The sequence below is a fragment of the Ranitomeya variabilis genome, chromosome 5 (genome assembly GCF_051348905.1).
Source record: "Ranitomeya variabilis isolate aRanVar5 chromosome 5, aRanVar5.hap1, whole genome shotgun sequence".
Lineage (NCBI taxonomy): Eukaryota > Metazoa > Chordata > Amphibia > Anura > Dendrobatidae > Ranitomeya > Ranitomeya variabilis.
The window spans coordinates 586,992,379-587,008,927 of record NC_135236.1 but is presented as its reverse complement, the minus strand read 5'-3'; positions in this window follow the sequence as shown (position 1 = coordinate 587,008,927).

The following is a 16,549-nucleotide window of genomic DNA, read 5'->3' as shown; positions in this document are numbered from 1 at the left end:
TGTTTCTACCAAACAGTTCCAGTTTGGTTTCATCAGACCATAGGACATTCTCCCAAAACTCCTCTGGATCATCCAAATGCTCTCTAGCAAACTTCAGACGGGCCCGGACATGTACTGGCTTAAGCAGTGGGACACGTCTGGCACTGCAGGATCTGAGTCCATGGTGGCGTAGTGTGTTACTTATGGTAGGCCTTGTTACATTGGTCCCAGCTATCTGCAGTTCATTCACTAGGTCCCCCCGCGTGGTTCTGGGATTTTTGCTCACCGTTCTTGTTATCATTCTGACCCCACGGGGTGGGATTTTGCGTGGAGCCCCAGATCGAGGGAGATTATCAGTGGTCTTGAATGTCTTCCATTTTCTAATTATTGCTCCCACTGTTGATTTCTTCACTCCAAGCTGGTTGGCTATTGCAGATTCAGTCTTCCCAGCCTGGTGCAGGGCTACAATTTTGTTTCTGGTGTCCTTTGACAGCTCTTTGGTCTTCACCATAGTGGAGTTTGGAGTCAGACTGTTTGAGGGTGTGCACAGGTGTCTTTTTATACTGATAACAAGTTTAAACAGGTGCCATTACTACAGGTAATGAGTGGAGGAAAGAGGAGACTCTTAAAGAAGAAGTTACAGGTCTGTGAGAGCCAGAAATCTTGATTGTTTGTTTCTGACCAAATACTTATTTTCCACCATAATATGCAAATAAAATGATAAAAAAACAGACAATGTGATTTTCTGGATTTTTTTTTCTCAGTTTGTCTCCCATAGTTGAGGTCTACCTATGATGTAAATTACAGACGCCTCTCATCTTTTTAAGTGGTGGAACTTGCACTATTGCTGACTGACTAAATACTTTTTTGCCCCACTGTATATACACTGCACAGTACCGCTCCTCGTGTCCTGTATATATACACTGCAGAATTTACAATAGCTATCACTCATGTAAGAAGTGAAATCTGGCATTGTACTATACCTATATTTCTCTGCTGTATCTGGGCATCATGAATCGTGGTATGTGTTAAAGGGGGGGGGCCACTGAGACTCTTTCGCCCGGGGCCCTCAAAAACCTGGAGCCGGCCCTGCCACAGACGCACACAAAAATGGCAGGACACACACTGTCTGCATGCTGGCAGGCCTGAGGCTGGAGCTGGACGCTGGCTGTCTTCACAGTGGCAGTCCTGAGGCTGGAGCTGGACTCTGGCTGTTGCAGGACGATGGCAGGCCTCTGGCTGTATTCAGGTTTAGCTCTGGCTGTATTCAATACGTCATACAGACACAAACACATGCACACACAGACATCACACAGACGCACGCAAAAATGGCAGTACTCACACTGGCTGGAAGGCTGCAGCTTGATACAATCTTCTGGCAGCACAGTCAGGCCTCTAGCTGCCTAGGTTCTATAGCTGGCAGGCCTCTGGATGCTGGCTGGCTGGACAAATGCTGGCAGGCTGGGCAGATGCTAGCTGCTGTCTGTCTTTAGGCTGGCTGGCTTGCTGTCTTCAGACTGGCTGGCTTGCTGTCTTCAGGCTTTCAGGAGTCTCACTGGCATATGTGGGGTTGAAGGCCCAGTCCAGGTTTATATAGATTTGGGGGTGTCTGGCCAATTGGCCACAAAATCCTGATTCTGAGCATGCTCAGTGTAAAAAAAAGTATTGCAGCGCTGCATTGCGTCATACGACGTGTCACGACGGATCGTGCGTCCATAGGCTTCCATTCTAGCCAACGACACATGCCGCAGGATGCGACAAATCCCGCCGCAGGATGCGACAAATCCCGACGCATCCGTCGCACGACGCACACGACGCGTGACAATTCATCGCGATGCGTCGCCAGTACAAGTCTATGGGAAAAAAACGCATCCTGCGGGAGATTTTGCAGGATGCGTTTTTTTTCACAAAACGACGCTTTGAGTCCGCCGAACAACGCTAGTGTGAAAGTAGCCTAACAGAACTACAGAGAAAAACTGCTTATAATTGAAGAATTGGGACCCAGAGTTTGGCGGCTTACGCACCCTGATATGTTTCCCATCCACGGCTCCAATGCAGTGTGGGAAGTCACAAGTGTCCTTGAAACCACGGGCTATTTTTAGCCAATCAGCCATTTTTGGCTCATGTATGACCAGTTCATGTAGTTTCTCCTATATTTCAATGCATGTTGAGCGCACAATGCCAGAAATCATGGAGCGACCAATGAGAAACTCCAGGTGTAGTCCCGCATAAGGCAAGCCAGTTGACAGGAAGCTGAAAGGACCAAAAAATACATATTAGTTATGTAACAATAGTGTTCCTAAAACATTATAAAGCGCAAGTATGTTGTTTATGAAAAAACACTGCAATATCAATGAAATTTAGCAATATTTACCTACTGTACATACATACAACATTAAAAATATATATTTATCTTGTGGTTTGCTCCTAAGTAGCACATATTTGGTCAAATAGCTGATAGCAAACAACCCTGAAAAAAAAAACATCATCAACATACAGCATGTGAGGATGTTGAATACATACCGTAAGGTAAGGAGAAGACGCTCCTCTGCAGATATGCTTTTTCGCATCCTGGTGTCCTGATAGGTGAGTCCTGGACGTACTGTCTCCAACAAGATATCAAATGTTGGTATTGTCATTCGACAGTATACGTAAAACTTATCAGGATGTGCACGCAGAGCTGTATAGTGCCTCTTAAAATGGCCTTTAGTGAGGCGTTAGGTCAAAAGAGGATGCACCCACATTCTTCTTCTCCTCCGGCTGGCCAAACCGACGCGACAAGACCCAGTTAAACAAAACACGCTGAGTTGGGGTGAAGTGCAGTAGGTCAGACATGGTGCAAACATTACCACAACTCACCAACAGATGCACAACCACAAAATGGCCATATGGGATGGTGCAACCTGTTGTAGAGGCCTTAAATAGGGTTGCTGATGGTGATTTAAATTAATTTCAGCCTCAAAAAGCTTGCGTGAAAAAAACGCATTACGGATGTCATACGGATTACATACGCAACATTACATGCGCAAAATACGCGACCACACCTTGCCAACAGATTGCATATGGATCACCATTTCTGGATTTTTGATGCGTATTACGGCCGTATAATACGGACCGTATTTCCCTACGCTGAGTGTGACCCCGGCCTAATACACATTTAATCTGAAAGGTATTAGCATATTTAACCTCTGGATCCATAATAATTCCATGGTTTTTGAGCATTGTAACCCAATCACCACGCCATCTCAAAGGGGGAAAGGGGGTTTAATCAATGATCCGAAATTTAAGATATTTTCCAGTGTGGTCCTGTTCCATAAAATGTTAATCAAGTTTCTTTTTCTAATTGTGTATCTGAGCTGATTCACATGGGTTTAAAGGTCCCATGCGATCTCACCCAGATAACACAATTTACATAGACATTCCAACAATTAACCACTAGAATATGTTAGATAACTCATCAGTAACTGGATGGCAAAAATTATCAGTACAGATAAAACATCCCAGACATGGGAACAACCAACTAATTTTTCTTGTAAGAGACATTAATACACTCGATTTTTTTCTTTTGTCACTAAAAAATATTCACAAGGCGATAATCCTCAGCATCTCTATTCAATTTCTTTCTTTAAATGTCCTCAAGTTCATCCCTAGTTTTTTCCAGAACATAAATGAATTATATATTTTGTTTCCAAAGATCTTCACTGAGATGATTCTTAAGTTCAACTTCAATACAAGAAATGTCCTTTACAAGATCCTGAAATTCCATTTGTAAAAATTCCATGTTCAGAAGAAATGTCATTAGCAAACTTGTTAGAGAAGGCAAAAAAATGTCACAAAAAAGATTTGGGCACACATTGGATCTTAAAACTCTTGGGACACATTTCTGTTTATAATGTTCCTTTAGAATCATTAGATATAACTACAATGTAATAAAACACTTATTGTCATGATTATATTCATGTTTCAAGTACAAAAATTAATAGAGTACTCAAAAAATTGGCGTCACCCCCTATACTTCCCAGGGTCCTCTCTTCATCCTCGGGTGTGTAGCAAAACATTCTGGGCAAGTCTGTATCGCCACTATATGTGGTCATAATGAAAAAGAAAAAAAAATTTGTGCACGCTTCTACAGGTAATATAAGAAGAAGAAAAAAAATAGAGCAGCACAAAGAAAGAGTCCGGGTGCAGAGCCCCCCTGGCAAATACCAAACCTCAATATAAAAATCCAGAAAAATTGGAGGCAGCACACCGTTTGTAGTGAAGAGGAGCTATTTATTCAGCCCAGAAAGCGACGTTTCGGTCCCATCAGGAACCTTTCTCAAGCAGTGAACATGTGAAAGTACCAAGTATATAAAGGGTATACATAATTATAATAATTTGCATTGATAATTATTGTAAGAGCATGTATTTACATTATAATTAACATGCATAAAGTGCAGACAGTGATACAGGAATTCTTCATAACATGAAGTGCAGTGCATAAATATACATAAAAAAGGCATTGAAAAATATGCATTTAGACATCAATTGGTAATGGTAAAACAGGTGTACAACCTTGCTAATCACATCCTTGACTTGTCCCACTCCCTTAGGTAAAGGCAAAAAAATCCAAGTAAACAGCATATTACAAAGGAACAAAACCTCAGCGCTACTAAGTCACAGCGCTTTTTAAAAAAAAAAAATAAAAATGTATAAACAGAAAAATAAATGTACAACGGTGTTATAGTACGACTATAATTACGTTTTCATCTTGTGTTAATATAAAACACCATAGTCGTAAGTCTATCATAAGCATGTTACAAAGGAACGAAACCTCAGCGCTACAATATATTCATATAATGACTGATAAGCTACAATATCTTTCTAGATATGAACAGAAAAACTAAATATACAGCACATAAAGTTTTAATATAGTAGCACTTTGATATAATGACACAAATATTGTTCAAAAAATATGGTTCTAATAAAATCAAATCGCACCATACATATGAGACTCATTTTCAAGCATGTTTTAAAGAGGATTCCCATTAAAATTAGATATTAGAAGGGCTGGGAAAAATCCATAAGGGTGAGAACACCCCCCATTAGCTGGGGCTGGCAACTCACTACATGAAGAATGGGGGAGACACAAGCCTCAGTAAAGAAATGTGTCTCAACCCCAAATTCTTAAATGGATAATACACTCTTCTTAAGCCACATCTTAAATCTTTTCTATAGTGGGAATTATCCCCAAATTACAGGAAGGTCTCTTGTGTCAAGAATAAATGTATCTACGTATTAGGCCGGGGTCACACATGCGTGTTTTACGGACGTAAGAGCGCAGAAACTACGTCCGTAAAACTCGCATTACATACGGCACAATGATTCTCAATGGGTCTAGTCCTATCAGCCGTATATTACGGATCCGTAATATACGGCTTTCTACGGCCGTACAAAATCGCAGCATGCTGCGTTTGTCAGCGTATTGCGCAAAAAAATCGCCAATGAAAGTCTATGGGGGCGAGAAAAATACGGATTCCACACGGACCAGCAGTGTGACTTGCGAGAAATACGCAGCGGTGTTAGTGAAAAGTCGGTAATTCAATTGCCGGCTTTTCATTTCTCCTGCACAAACCCGACAGGATATGAGACATGGTTTACATACAGTAAACCATCTCGTATCCCATTTTTTTTTTGCATATTCCACACTACTAATGTTAGTAGTGTGTATGTGCAAAATTTCAGCGCTGTAGCTGCTAAAATAAAGGGTTAAATGGCGGAAAAAATTGGCGTGGGCTCCCGCGCAATTTTCTCCGCCAGAATGGTAAAGCCAGTGACTGAGGGCAGATATTAATAGCCAGGAGAGGGTCCATGGTTATTGGCCCCCCCGTGGCTAAAAACATCTGCCCCCAGCCACCCCAGAAAAGGCACATCTGGAAAATGCGCCTATTCTGGCACTTGGCCACTCTCTTCCCACTCCCTGTAGCGGTGGGATATGGGGTAATGAAGGGTTAATGCCACCTTGCTATTGTAAGGTGACATTAAGCCAGATTAATAATGGAGAGGCGTCAATTATGACACCTATCCATTATTAATCCAATTGTATGAAAGGGTTAAAAAACACACACACACATGATTTAAAAGTATTTTAATGAAATAAACACAGCGGTTGTTTTAATAATTTATTGCTCTCTCAATCCATTTGCAGGCCCTCGCTTGGCAAAATAATAAACGCACAAGATACATACCCTCAGCTGAACCGTCACGTCCCACGAGGAAATCCATCTTAAGGGGTTAAAATATTTTACAGGCAGGAGCCCTGCAAATGCAGCTGTGCTCCGTGCCTGTAATCCCCGGCGAATGAATGAAATGTAGGTCATTGACCTACATTTCCTTCAGTCGCGGTGATGCGCCCCCTGGTGGATGTCCTCATATGACCTGGAGCGTGGGAAAAAGTTCCCAGGCTGCAGTTCATGAGAACATCCAGCAGGGGCGCATCACCGCGACTGAATGTAAGTATAGATCACTCTGCTTTCCTTTCAGCACCCGGGGATTACAGGCACGAGCGAGTGGTTTATCGCAGCTCGTGCCTGTAATATTAGTTAACCCCTTCAGATGGATTACCTCGTTGGACGTGATAGGACATCAGAAGGTATGTATCTTGTGCGTTTATTATTTTGCCAAGCGAGGGTGTTGCTGATGGATTGAGAGAGCAATAAATTATTAAAACAACCTGTGTGTTTATTTCATTAAAATACTTTTAAATCATGTGTGTGTGTGTTTTTTAACCCTTTCATACAATTGGATTAATAATGGATAGGTGTCATAATTGACGCCTCTCCATTATTAATCTGGCTTAATGTCACCTTACAATAGCAAGGTGGCATTAACCCTTCATTACCCCATATCCCACTGCTACAGGGAGTGGGAAGAGAGTGGCCAAGTGCCAGAATAGGCGCATCTTCCAGATGTGCCTTTTCTGGGGTGGCTGGGGGCAGATGTTTGTAGCCACGGGGGGGGGGCAATAACCATGGACCCTCTCCTGGCTATTAATATCTGCCCTCAGTCACTGGCTTTACCATTCTGGCGGAGAAAATTGCGCGGGAGCCCACGCCAATTTTTTCCGCCATTTAACCCTTTATTTTAGCAGCTACAGCGCTGAAATTTTGCACATACACACTACTAACATTAGTAGTGTGGAATATGCAAAAAAAAATGGGGATATGAGATGGTTTACTATATGTAAACCATGTCTCATATCCTGTCGGGTTTGTGCAGGAGAAATGAAAAGCCGGCAATTGAATTACCGACTTTTCACAGATATCGCGCTGAATGAAATCTAAATACAGAATATATATATATGTGTCTCAATGACATATATATATATATATATATATATATATATATATATATATTTATATACACTGTATATATGTTTTAATGAACATTTGAGCACATAAATCCATTAGATGTCGGTTTTGCAAGCCTGCACGAAAATCTCGCAGTACGGATGCCATACGGATTACATACGGAGGATGCCATGCGCAAAATACGCTGACACACCCTGACTACGGATCAATATTTTGGGAACATTTCTCCGTATTACGGCCGTAGTACGGACGTATAATACGTGGCGTATTGTCTTACGCCCAGTGTGACCCCAGCCTTATTGTTCGGTCTCCATTTCCAACAAAACAAAAAAATAAAAAACACCTTGCCAATCTTTCTGAACGGGACAAGCCATGGATTATAATATTTGATTATATTCACATTTTTCAAAAAAGGAAACATTTTTTTAAAGAACAATTGGCACTAACCCAAGCAAAAAGAAAAAATCCAGCTGAAGCATATAAGAGACACCGCAAAGAGTAACTCATAAAAGACCTGATTATAATACACATTTAATCCGAAAGGTTTTAGTATATTTAACCTCTGGATCCATAATAATTCCATGGTTTTTGAGCATTGTAACCCAATCACCACCCCATCTCAAAGGGGGAAAGGGGGGTTTAATAATAATAATAATAATAATTTTATTTGTATAGCGCCAACATATTCCGCAGCGCTTTACAACTTATAGAGGGGACTTATACAGACAATAGACATTACAGCATAACAGAAATCACAGTTCAAAACAGATACCAGTAGGAATGAGGGCCCTGCTCGCAAGCTTACAATCTATGAGGTTTAATCAATGATCCGAAATTTAAGATATTTTCCAGTGTGGTCCTGTTCCATAAAATGTTAATCAAGTTTATTTTTTCTAATTGTGTATCTGAGCTGATTCACATGGGTTTAAAGGTCCCATGCGATCTCACCCAGATAACACAATTTACATAGACATTCCAACAATTAACCACTAGAATATGTTAGATAACTCATCAGTAACTGGATGGCAAAAATGATCAGTACAGATAAAACATCCCAGACATGGGAACAACCAACTAACTTTTCTTGTAAGGCCTGTCCCACACGTCCAGATAATTCCGGTACCGGAAAAATTGGTACCGGAGTTTCCGTGTCCGTGTGTCCGTGAGCTCATGTAGGCCATCCGTGTGGCACACGTGCGGCACACGTGCGGCATCCGTGTGCCGCCTGGGTACCACACGGACCGTGCAGGAGAGACAGCGCTACAGTAAGCGCTGTCCCCCCAGCATGGTGCTGATGCCGCCATTCATCCGTTCTCTCCAGCGCTCGCTGGAGAGAAGGGATGAAAAATCTTTTTTTGTTTGTTTTTTTTGTGTTTAAAATAAACTTTAGGGCATCCTCCCCCCTCCCACCCCCTGTGCGCCCGGCCGCCGGCATTAAAATACTCACCCGCCTCCCTCGACGCTTGCTCTCCGCCCCGCAGCTTTTCCTGTATGAGCAGTCACGTGGTGCCGCTCATTACAGTTGATGAATATGCGGCTCCACCTTCCATAGGGGTGGAGCCGCATATTCATCACTGTAATGGGCGGCACCACATGACCGCTCATACAGGAGAAGCCAGCGGAGAGCAAGCGTCGAGGGAGGCGGGTGAGTATTTTAATTCCGGCGGCCAGGCGCACAGGGGGTGGGAGGGGGGAGGATGCCCTAAAGTTTATTTTAAACACAAAAAAACAAAAAAAAAAAGATTTTTCATCCCTTCTCCCCAGCGAGCGCTGGAGAGAACGGATGAATGGCGGCTTCAGCACCATGCTGGGGGGACAGCGCTTACTGTAAGCGTTGTCTCCAGCACGGCACACGGACTGTACACGGAAAACATCCGTGTGCGGTACGTGTTTTACACTGACCCATTGACTTTAATGGGTCCGTGTAATCCGTGCGCTCCCACGAACACTGACATGTCTCCGTGTTTTCCAAAAGGACACACGTTCCGCGAAAACACGCTGACATGTGCAGAGACACATTGATTTTAATGTGTCTACGTGTGTCAGTGTCTCCGGTACGTGAGGAAACTGTCACCTCACGTACCGGAGCCACTGACGTGTGAAACCGGCCTAAGAGACATTAATACACTCGATTTTTTTCTTTTGTCAGTAAAAAATATTCACAAGGCGATAATCCTCAGCATCTCTATTCAATTTCTTTCTTTAAATGTCCTCAAGTTCATCTTTTTTGCCTTTACCTAAGGGAGTGGGACAAGTCATGGATGTGATTAGCAAGGTTGTACACCTGTTTTACCATTACCAATTGATGTCTAAATGCATATTTTTCAATGCCTTTTTTATGTATATTTATGCACTGCACTTCATGTGATGAAGAATCCCTGTATCACTGTCTGCACTTTATGCATGTTAATTATAATGTAAATACATGCTCTTACAATGATGATCAATGTAAATGATTATAATTATGTATACCATTTATATACTTGCACTTTCACATGTTGACTGCTTGAGAAAGGTTCCTGTTGGGACCGAAACGTCACTTTCTGGGCTGAATAAATAGCTCCTCTTCACTACAAACGGTGTGCTGCCTCCAATTTTTCTGGATTTTTATATTGAGGTTTGGTATTTGCCTGGGGGGCTCTGCACCCGGACTCTTTCTTTGTGCTGCTCTATTTTTTTTTCTTCTTTTTTTTATTTTTTTTCTCTCTCTCTCTCTCTCTCTCTCGATTTTTCTGTATTTTCATGACTATGAAAATTGTAAATACATGTAAATTCACACTGAAGGCATCAAAACTATGAATTAACACATGTGGAATTATATACTTAACAAAAAAGTGTGAAACAACTGAAATTATGTCTTGTATTCTAGGTTTTTCACAGTAGCCACCTTCTGCTTTGATGACTGCTTTGCACACTCTTGGCATTCTCTTGATGAGCTTCAAGAGGTAGTCACCGGGAATGGTCTTCCAACAATCTTGAAGGAGGTCCCAGAGATGCTTAGCACTTGTTGGCTCTTTTGCCTTCACTCTGCGGTCCAGCTCACCCCAAACCATCTCGATTGGGTTCAGGTCTAGTGACTGTGGAGGCCAGGTTATCTTGTGTAGCACCCCATCACTCTCCTTCTTGGTCAAATAGCCCTTACATAGCCTGGAGGTGTGTTTGGGGTCATTGTCCTGTTGAAAAATAAATGATGGTCCAACTAAAAGCAAACCGGATGGAATAGCATGCCGCTGCAAGATGCTGTGGTAGCCATGCTGGTTCAGTATGCCTTCAATTTTGAATAAATCCCCAACAGTGTCACCAGCAAAGCACCCCCACACCATCACACCTCCTCCTTTATGCTTCAAGGTGGGAACCAGGCATGTAGAATCCACCCGTTCACCTTTTCTGCGTTGCACAAAGACACGGTGGTTGGAACCAAAGATCTCAAATTTGGACTCGTCAGACCAAAGCCCAGATTTCCACTGGTCTAGTGTCCATTCCTTGTGTTCTTTAGCCCAAACAAGTCTCTTCTGCTTGTTGCCTGTCCTTAGCAGTGGTTTCCTAGCAGCTATTTTATCATAAAGGCCTGCTGCACAAAGTCTCCTTAACAGTTGTTGTAGAGATGTGTCTGCTGCTAGAACTCTGTGTGGCATTGACCTGGTCTCTAATCTGAGCTGCTGTTAACCTGCGATTTCTGAGGCTGGTAACTCGGATAAACTTATCCTCAGAAGCAGAGGTGACTCTTGGTCTTCTTTTCCTGGGGCAGTCCTCATGTGAGCCAGTTTCTTTGTAGCCCTTGATGGTTTTTGCAACTGCACTTGGGGACACTTTCAAAGTTTTCCTAATTTTTCGGACTGACTGACCTTCATTTCTTAAAGTAATGATGGTCACTCGTTTTTCTTTATTTAGAATTTGTATTATGGCAAGAAAAAAGCAGCTAACAGTCTATTCAGCTGTGTATCCACCAGACTTCTGCTCAACACAACTGATGGTCCAAACCCCATTTATAAGGCAAGAAATCCCACTTATTAAACCTGACAGGGCACACCTGTGGGGTGAAGACCATTTCCGGTTACTACCTCTTGAAGCTCATTAAGAGAATGCCAAGAGTATGCAAAGCAGTCATCAAAGCAAAAGGAGGCTACTTTGAAGAACCTAGAATATAAGACATAATTTCAGTTGCTTCACACTTTTTTGTTAAGTAGATAATTCCACATGTGTTAATTCATACTTTCGATGCCTTCAGTGTGAATTTACAATTTTCATAGTCATGAAAATACAGAAAAACCTTTAAATGAGAAGGTGTGTCCAAACTTTTGGTCTGTACTGTATATATCAATATATATATATATATATATATATATATATATATATATATATATATATATATATATATATACACTCACCGGCCACTTTATTAGGTACACCATGCTAGTAACGGGTTGGACCCCCTTTTGCCTTCAGAACTGCCTCAATTCTTCGTGGCATAGATTCAACAAGGTGCTGGAAGCATTCCTCAGAGATTTTGGTCCATATTGACATGATGGCATCACACAGTTGCCGCAGATTTGTCGGCTGCACATCCCAAAGATGCTCCATACAAGGCAGGATGGATCCATGCTTTCATGTTGTTTACGCCAAATTCTGACCCTACCATCCGAATGTCGCAGCAGAAATCGAGACTCATCAGACCAAGCAACGTTTTTCCAATCTTCTACTGTCCAATTTCGATGAGCTTGTACAAATTGTAGCCTCAGTTTCCTGTTCTTAGCTGAAAGGAGTGGTACCCGGTGTGGTCTTCTGCTGCTGTAGCCCATCTGCCTCAAAGTTCGACGCACTGTGCGTTCAGAGATGCTCTTAGGCCTACCTTGGTTGTAACGGGTGGCGATTTGAGTCACTGTTGCCTTTCTATCAGCTCGAACCAGTCTGCCCATTCTCCTCTGACCTCTGGCATCAACAAGGCATTTCCGCCCACAGAACTGCCGCTCACTGGATTTTTTTTCTTTTTCGGACCATTCTCTGTAAACCCTAGAGATGGTTGTGCGTGAAAATCCCAGTAGATCAGCAGTTTCTGAAATACTCAGACCAGCCCTTCTGGCACCAACAACCATGCCACGTTCAAAGGCACTCAAATCACCTTTCTTCCCCATACTGATGCTCGGTTTGAACTGCAGGAGATTGTCTTGACCATGTCTACATGCCTAAATGCACTGAGTGGCCGCCATGTGATTGGCTGATTAGAAATTAAGTGTTAACAAGAAGTTGGACAGGTGTACCTAATAAAGTGGCCGGTGAGTGTATATATATACTCTCCATAATGGTTTAAATATATGCCTATATGCCCTACATCCTAGTATACATCCCTTATCCTGGTTTATATATCCTCATCCTGATATATGTCCATAATCACACGTTCAATATTTGGTCAGTATTTTCGATCAGTATCTGTCAGCCAGAATCAGGAGTGGAACAATAAGAGGAAAAGTATAATAGAAGCACGGCACCACTTTGCATTTTTCACCCACTCCTGATTTTGGCTTATACATATTGTTAGGGTTTGCGGAACGCACCGAATATATTTATTGATGGGATTGGTGCGTTCGCAACCCGGGATCCACCGTGCAGGAAAGAACCTGCTGCTAAGTGAATTGCGGCACAATATGGTGGTATGAACCAGCTCTGTTAGCTTCCCAGAGCGGCCGAGAAAGCAAAGCTCTGTGCCCTGTTAGACTCTCACAGAGGCACAGGCTAACTACTGTAGCATTTAACCCGCTACGGGTCTTGGGGATACTCGCTTGGCAGCAGGATAAACACTTCAGGCACGATATCTCACACATATCAGTCCATATGGTTTATTCAAACTCCGCATAAACCAGACAGGGTACAGTCCATTTCATTACAGCCATGAAACTTTAGACAGTTCACGTAGCAGATAGGCTTCTCTGCTGTATATTATAATCCTGTTGTCCGGGGTTACCTCTCGCAAGTTCCACTCCTTACACTGACTTCAGGTCAGTCCCAGGTCCTCAACACAGACCGTCCAGGTCTACGGTCTCCAGGTGCTTCCAGGACGACTTCACTCCCAGGAGTCTCCAACACCAACCGTCCGTACTATGTCCAGCACGCAGGCTCTCCAGCCTGGAATGGTCTCTGTGTGCTTCCAGGACGTCCCCACTTGGAACCGTCCAACACACAGGCCATTCTGCAGTGTCCTGCCAGGACACATGGAAGTGTGTCCACCCTGACAGACACTCACTCAATCTCTCTTACCATGTGCTACACACACCTCCTTTACATAGGTGTAACCACACCCAGGTACCTGTCACATGGCTAGTCAGGTGAGCGTGACATCACCACAGGTCCTTACACACAAAACCATCTTCAGTGTTCAGACACGCCTCTTTGGCTGGGTTTGTAGGTGACTGAACCCACCCATCTCTCCAATCGCCTGGAAGCCTTCCCAATGTAAACAAACCCCTCAGCAGTAGATCTGCTTGAGCAAAACATACCCAGGCTTCCATCACAGGGCCACCCACCTCTGCGATACATACCATTCATCATTCACATGACCAGTCACTATGCTACACTACCCAGATGAGAGCAGTCAGTGGTCATGCATGCACACAACACTCCTCGCCGGAGGTGCCAGCATTCTAGGGGCTTATTTCAGCCAGGTCCCTGAATACACTCAAACACAATCTCCTCACCGGAGGTGCCAACATTCTAGGGGCTTATTTCAGCCGGGTCCCTGAACACATTCAAACACATGACCACAGTGGCGCAAAGCACGTAACTTTGGAAGATACTAGCGCATGGCCATGCGGCCATGCGAGCCTTAAATAGCTGCAGCACGTACAGGACCTTCCTAAAAGGACCAATGAGAGACTGCTACAGAGCCTGCGCACCTACAGGACCTTCCTAGAAGGACCAATAGATTTGGCTGCAGTACCTGAGCATGTGACCCTTGATCTCCACTGAGAGATCTTGCCCTGGGCATGCTCAGTGTGTGCAAAGCAGGACTTAGTCCCAGAAAAGCCTGCTCGCCGCAGATCAGTGCAGGGTACAATAACAGAGCCTGGAGAGGCAGCAGTAACCCTTTGCACAGAATCAGTCTCAGTGAAACGCTGGGACCGACGCCTCCGCTGAGCAGGCTCCACTGCGGTCGATGGAGAATGGGAGACCGCAGCAGACACGGATCGAGATTCCCCCTGTGCAGCAGAGGAAACTCAACTCCTAACACATACTAATGTAAAACACTAACCAAATACTGAACGTCTGAACGTGGCCTTAAATCCTGGAATATATATTTCCCCCATCCTGGTATATACAGTCATGGTCGAAAATGTTGGCTCCCTTGAAATTGTTCCAGAAAATTATTGCAATTACACATGTTTATTTCCTTTGTGTGTATTGAAACAACACGAAGAAAATGAAAATTGGAGTTCATTTCACAGAAAACCTCAAAATGGCTTGGACAAAATTGTTCACACCTTTCCAAATTTGTGAGTAAAAACTTGGAGAACAGAAAGAGGAGGATAGAATTGTCTGAGTACTTGAGAACAAATATTGTTGAAAAATATCAACAATCTCAAGGTTACAAGTCCCTGGACGACAGCTAAAAATTGATGAAAGGTTGCAATACAGGATAGTCTGGATGGTGGATAAGCAGCCCCAATCAAGCTCTAAAGAAATTCTAGCTGTCTTGCAGATACAGGGTGCATAAGTGTCAGTGTAAGGGGCCAGGCCAGAGCCGTAGTCGTGGCTGAGGTTATCTGAGTGCACATGCTCTGGCCCCCAATTACATGTAAACAATGTTCCTTCTGCAGCATACCTTTCGCTTCAGCCTCTGCACTATCTGGATTCCATCGGACTGGCTGAAGTTCCGCTGCTGACGTTGAACAACAAGAGACAGAGTCCTTTTCCAACTTAAAACGAAGAACTTTACTTTTAGATTGTCTCAGCACATTCCAGTCAGTAACAACATTAGCATCAGGTTCCACGCAGTTCACATTCTCCTCTTTCCCTACGCTTTCTCCTATGTCCTGCAGTACATTACGGAGATATACCACCTCCTTCGATAATGCAGCGTCCTCCCTGTGCAAGCTCAATACATCTGAGTGTTCCTCCGTCTGTTTCACCCTGGTACGAAAGGCATCAGCTCAAGCAATGATCTGCCACATGGCGAGCGACCTGTGTCCCTGTACTGTCACGGACCATTTCTCCAGCTTCTGCCTGGAAGTGTGGAAAGTGCTGCTGCCTCAGCTGTACTCACTGTCCATCCGGACTCTGTATGGCTGGGTACTTTGGTTAAGATTATGGGGCTATCCTTGTGCAGTCTCTGGCATTAAGCCCCTCGGGAGTATCTGGGCACTACGGCCCTCCTGAGCTGTTCAGCTCCCAGGCTCTAACTAACTTTAAAAAAGGAAGACACTATTACATATCAGAGACAGCCCCTACTACATAACTATGTCTAAAGCGGAGCCCCATCTAGTGTCCAATAACAGGTTCTACCCTTGCCCTATCCTACAATATACTTTACATAGCAGCATAACAAATTTACACAATTAAATGATTTACACACTTAAAGGGGTAGGAATGCGACACCCCTTATATCAGGGCGAAGTATCTGTCGACATTTGAATAAAATGAATCACTATGGCATGAGACCCAGGAGGACTGCACTGCTGACATAGAGACATAAAAATGCTAAACTGCAGTATGCCAAAATGGACATGAGTAAGCCAAAATTCTGTTTGCCAAAAACAGAATGAGGCCTACAAAGAAAAGAACACAGTACCTACAGTCAAGTATGATGGATGTTCAAAGATGTCTTCCTGCTTCTGGGTGCCTTGACGATGTGCAAGGCATCATAAAATCTGAAGATTACCAAAGGATTTTTGCTTACAATGTAGTTCCCAGTGTTAGAAAGCTGGGTTTGTGTCCTAAGTCATGGGTCTTCAGTAGGAAAATTATTACTTATTTATTATGCTTTGCTTCAATAGCAGTGCTTTACACACATCATCATCACTGTCGCCAATGGGGCTCAAAATTTAATTTCCCTCTCTGTTTGTCTTTGGAAGGAAACCGGAGTACCTGGAAGAAACTCACACAAACACAGGGAGAACATACAAACTCCTTGCAGATGCTGTTTTTAGTGGGATTTGAACCCAGTACCCCAGCAAACTATATTGCAAACGGCTCCATGTGCTAAGCCCTGAGCCACTAACCCTAAACATACT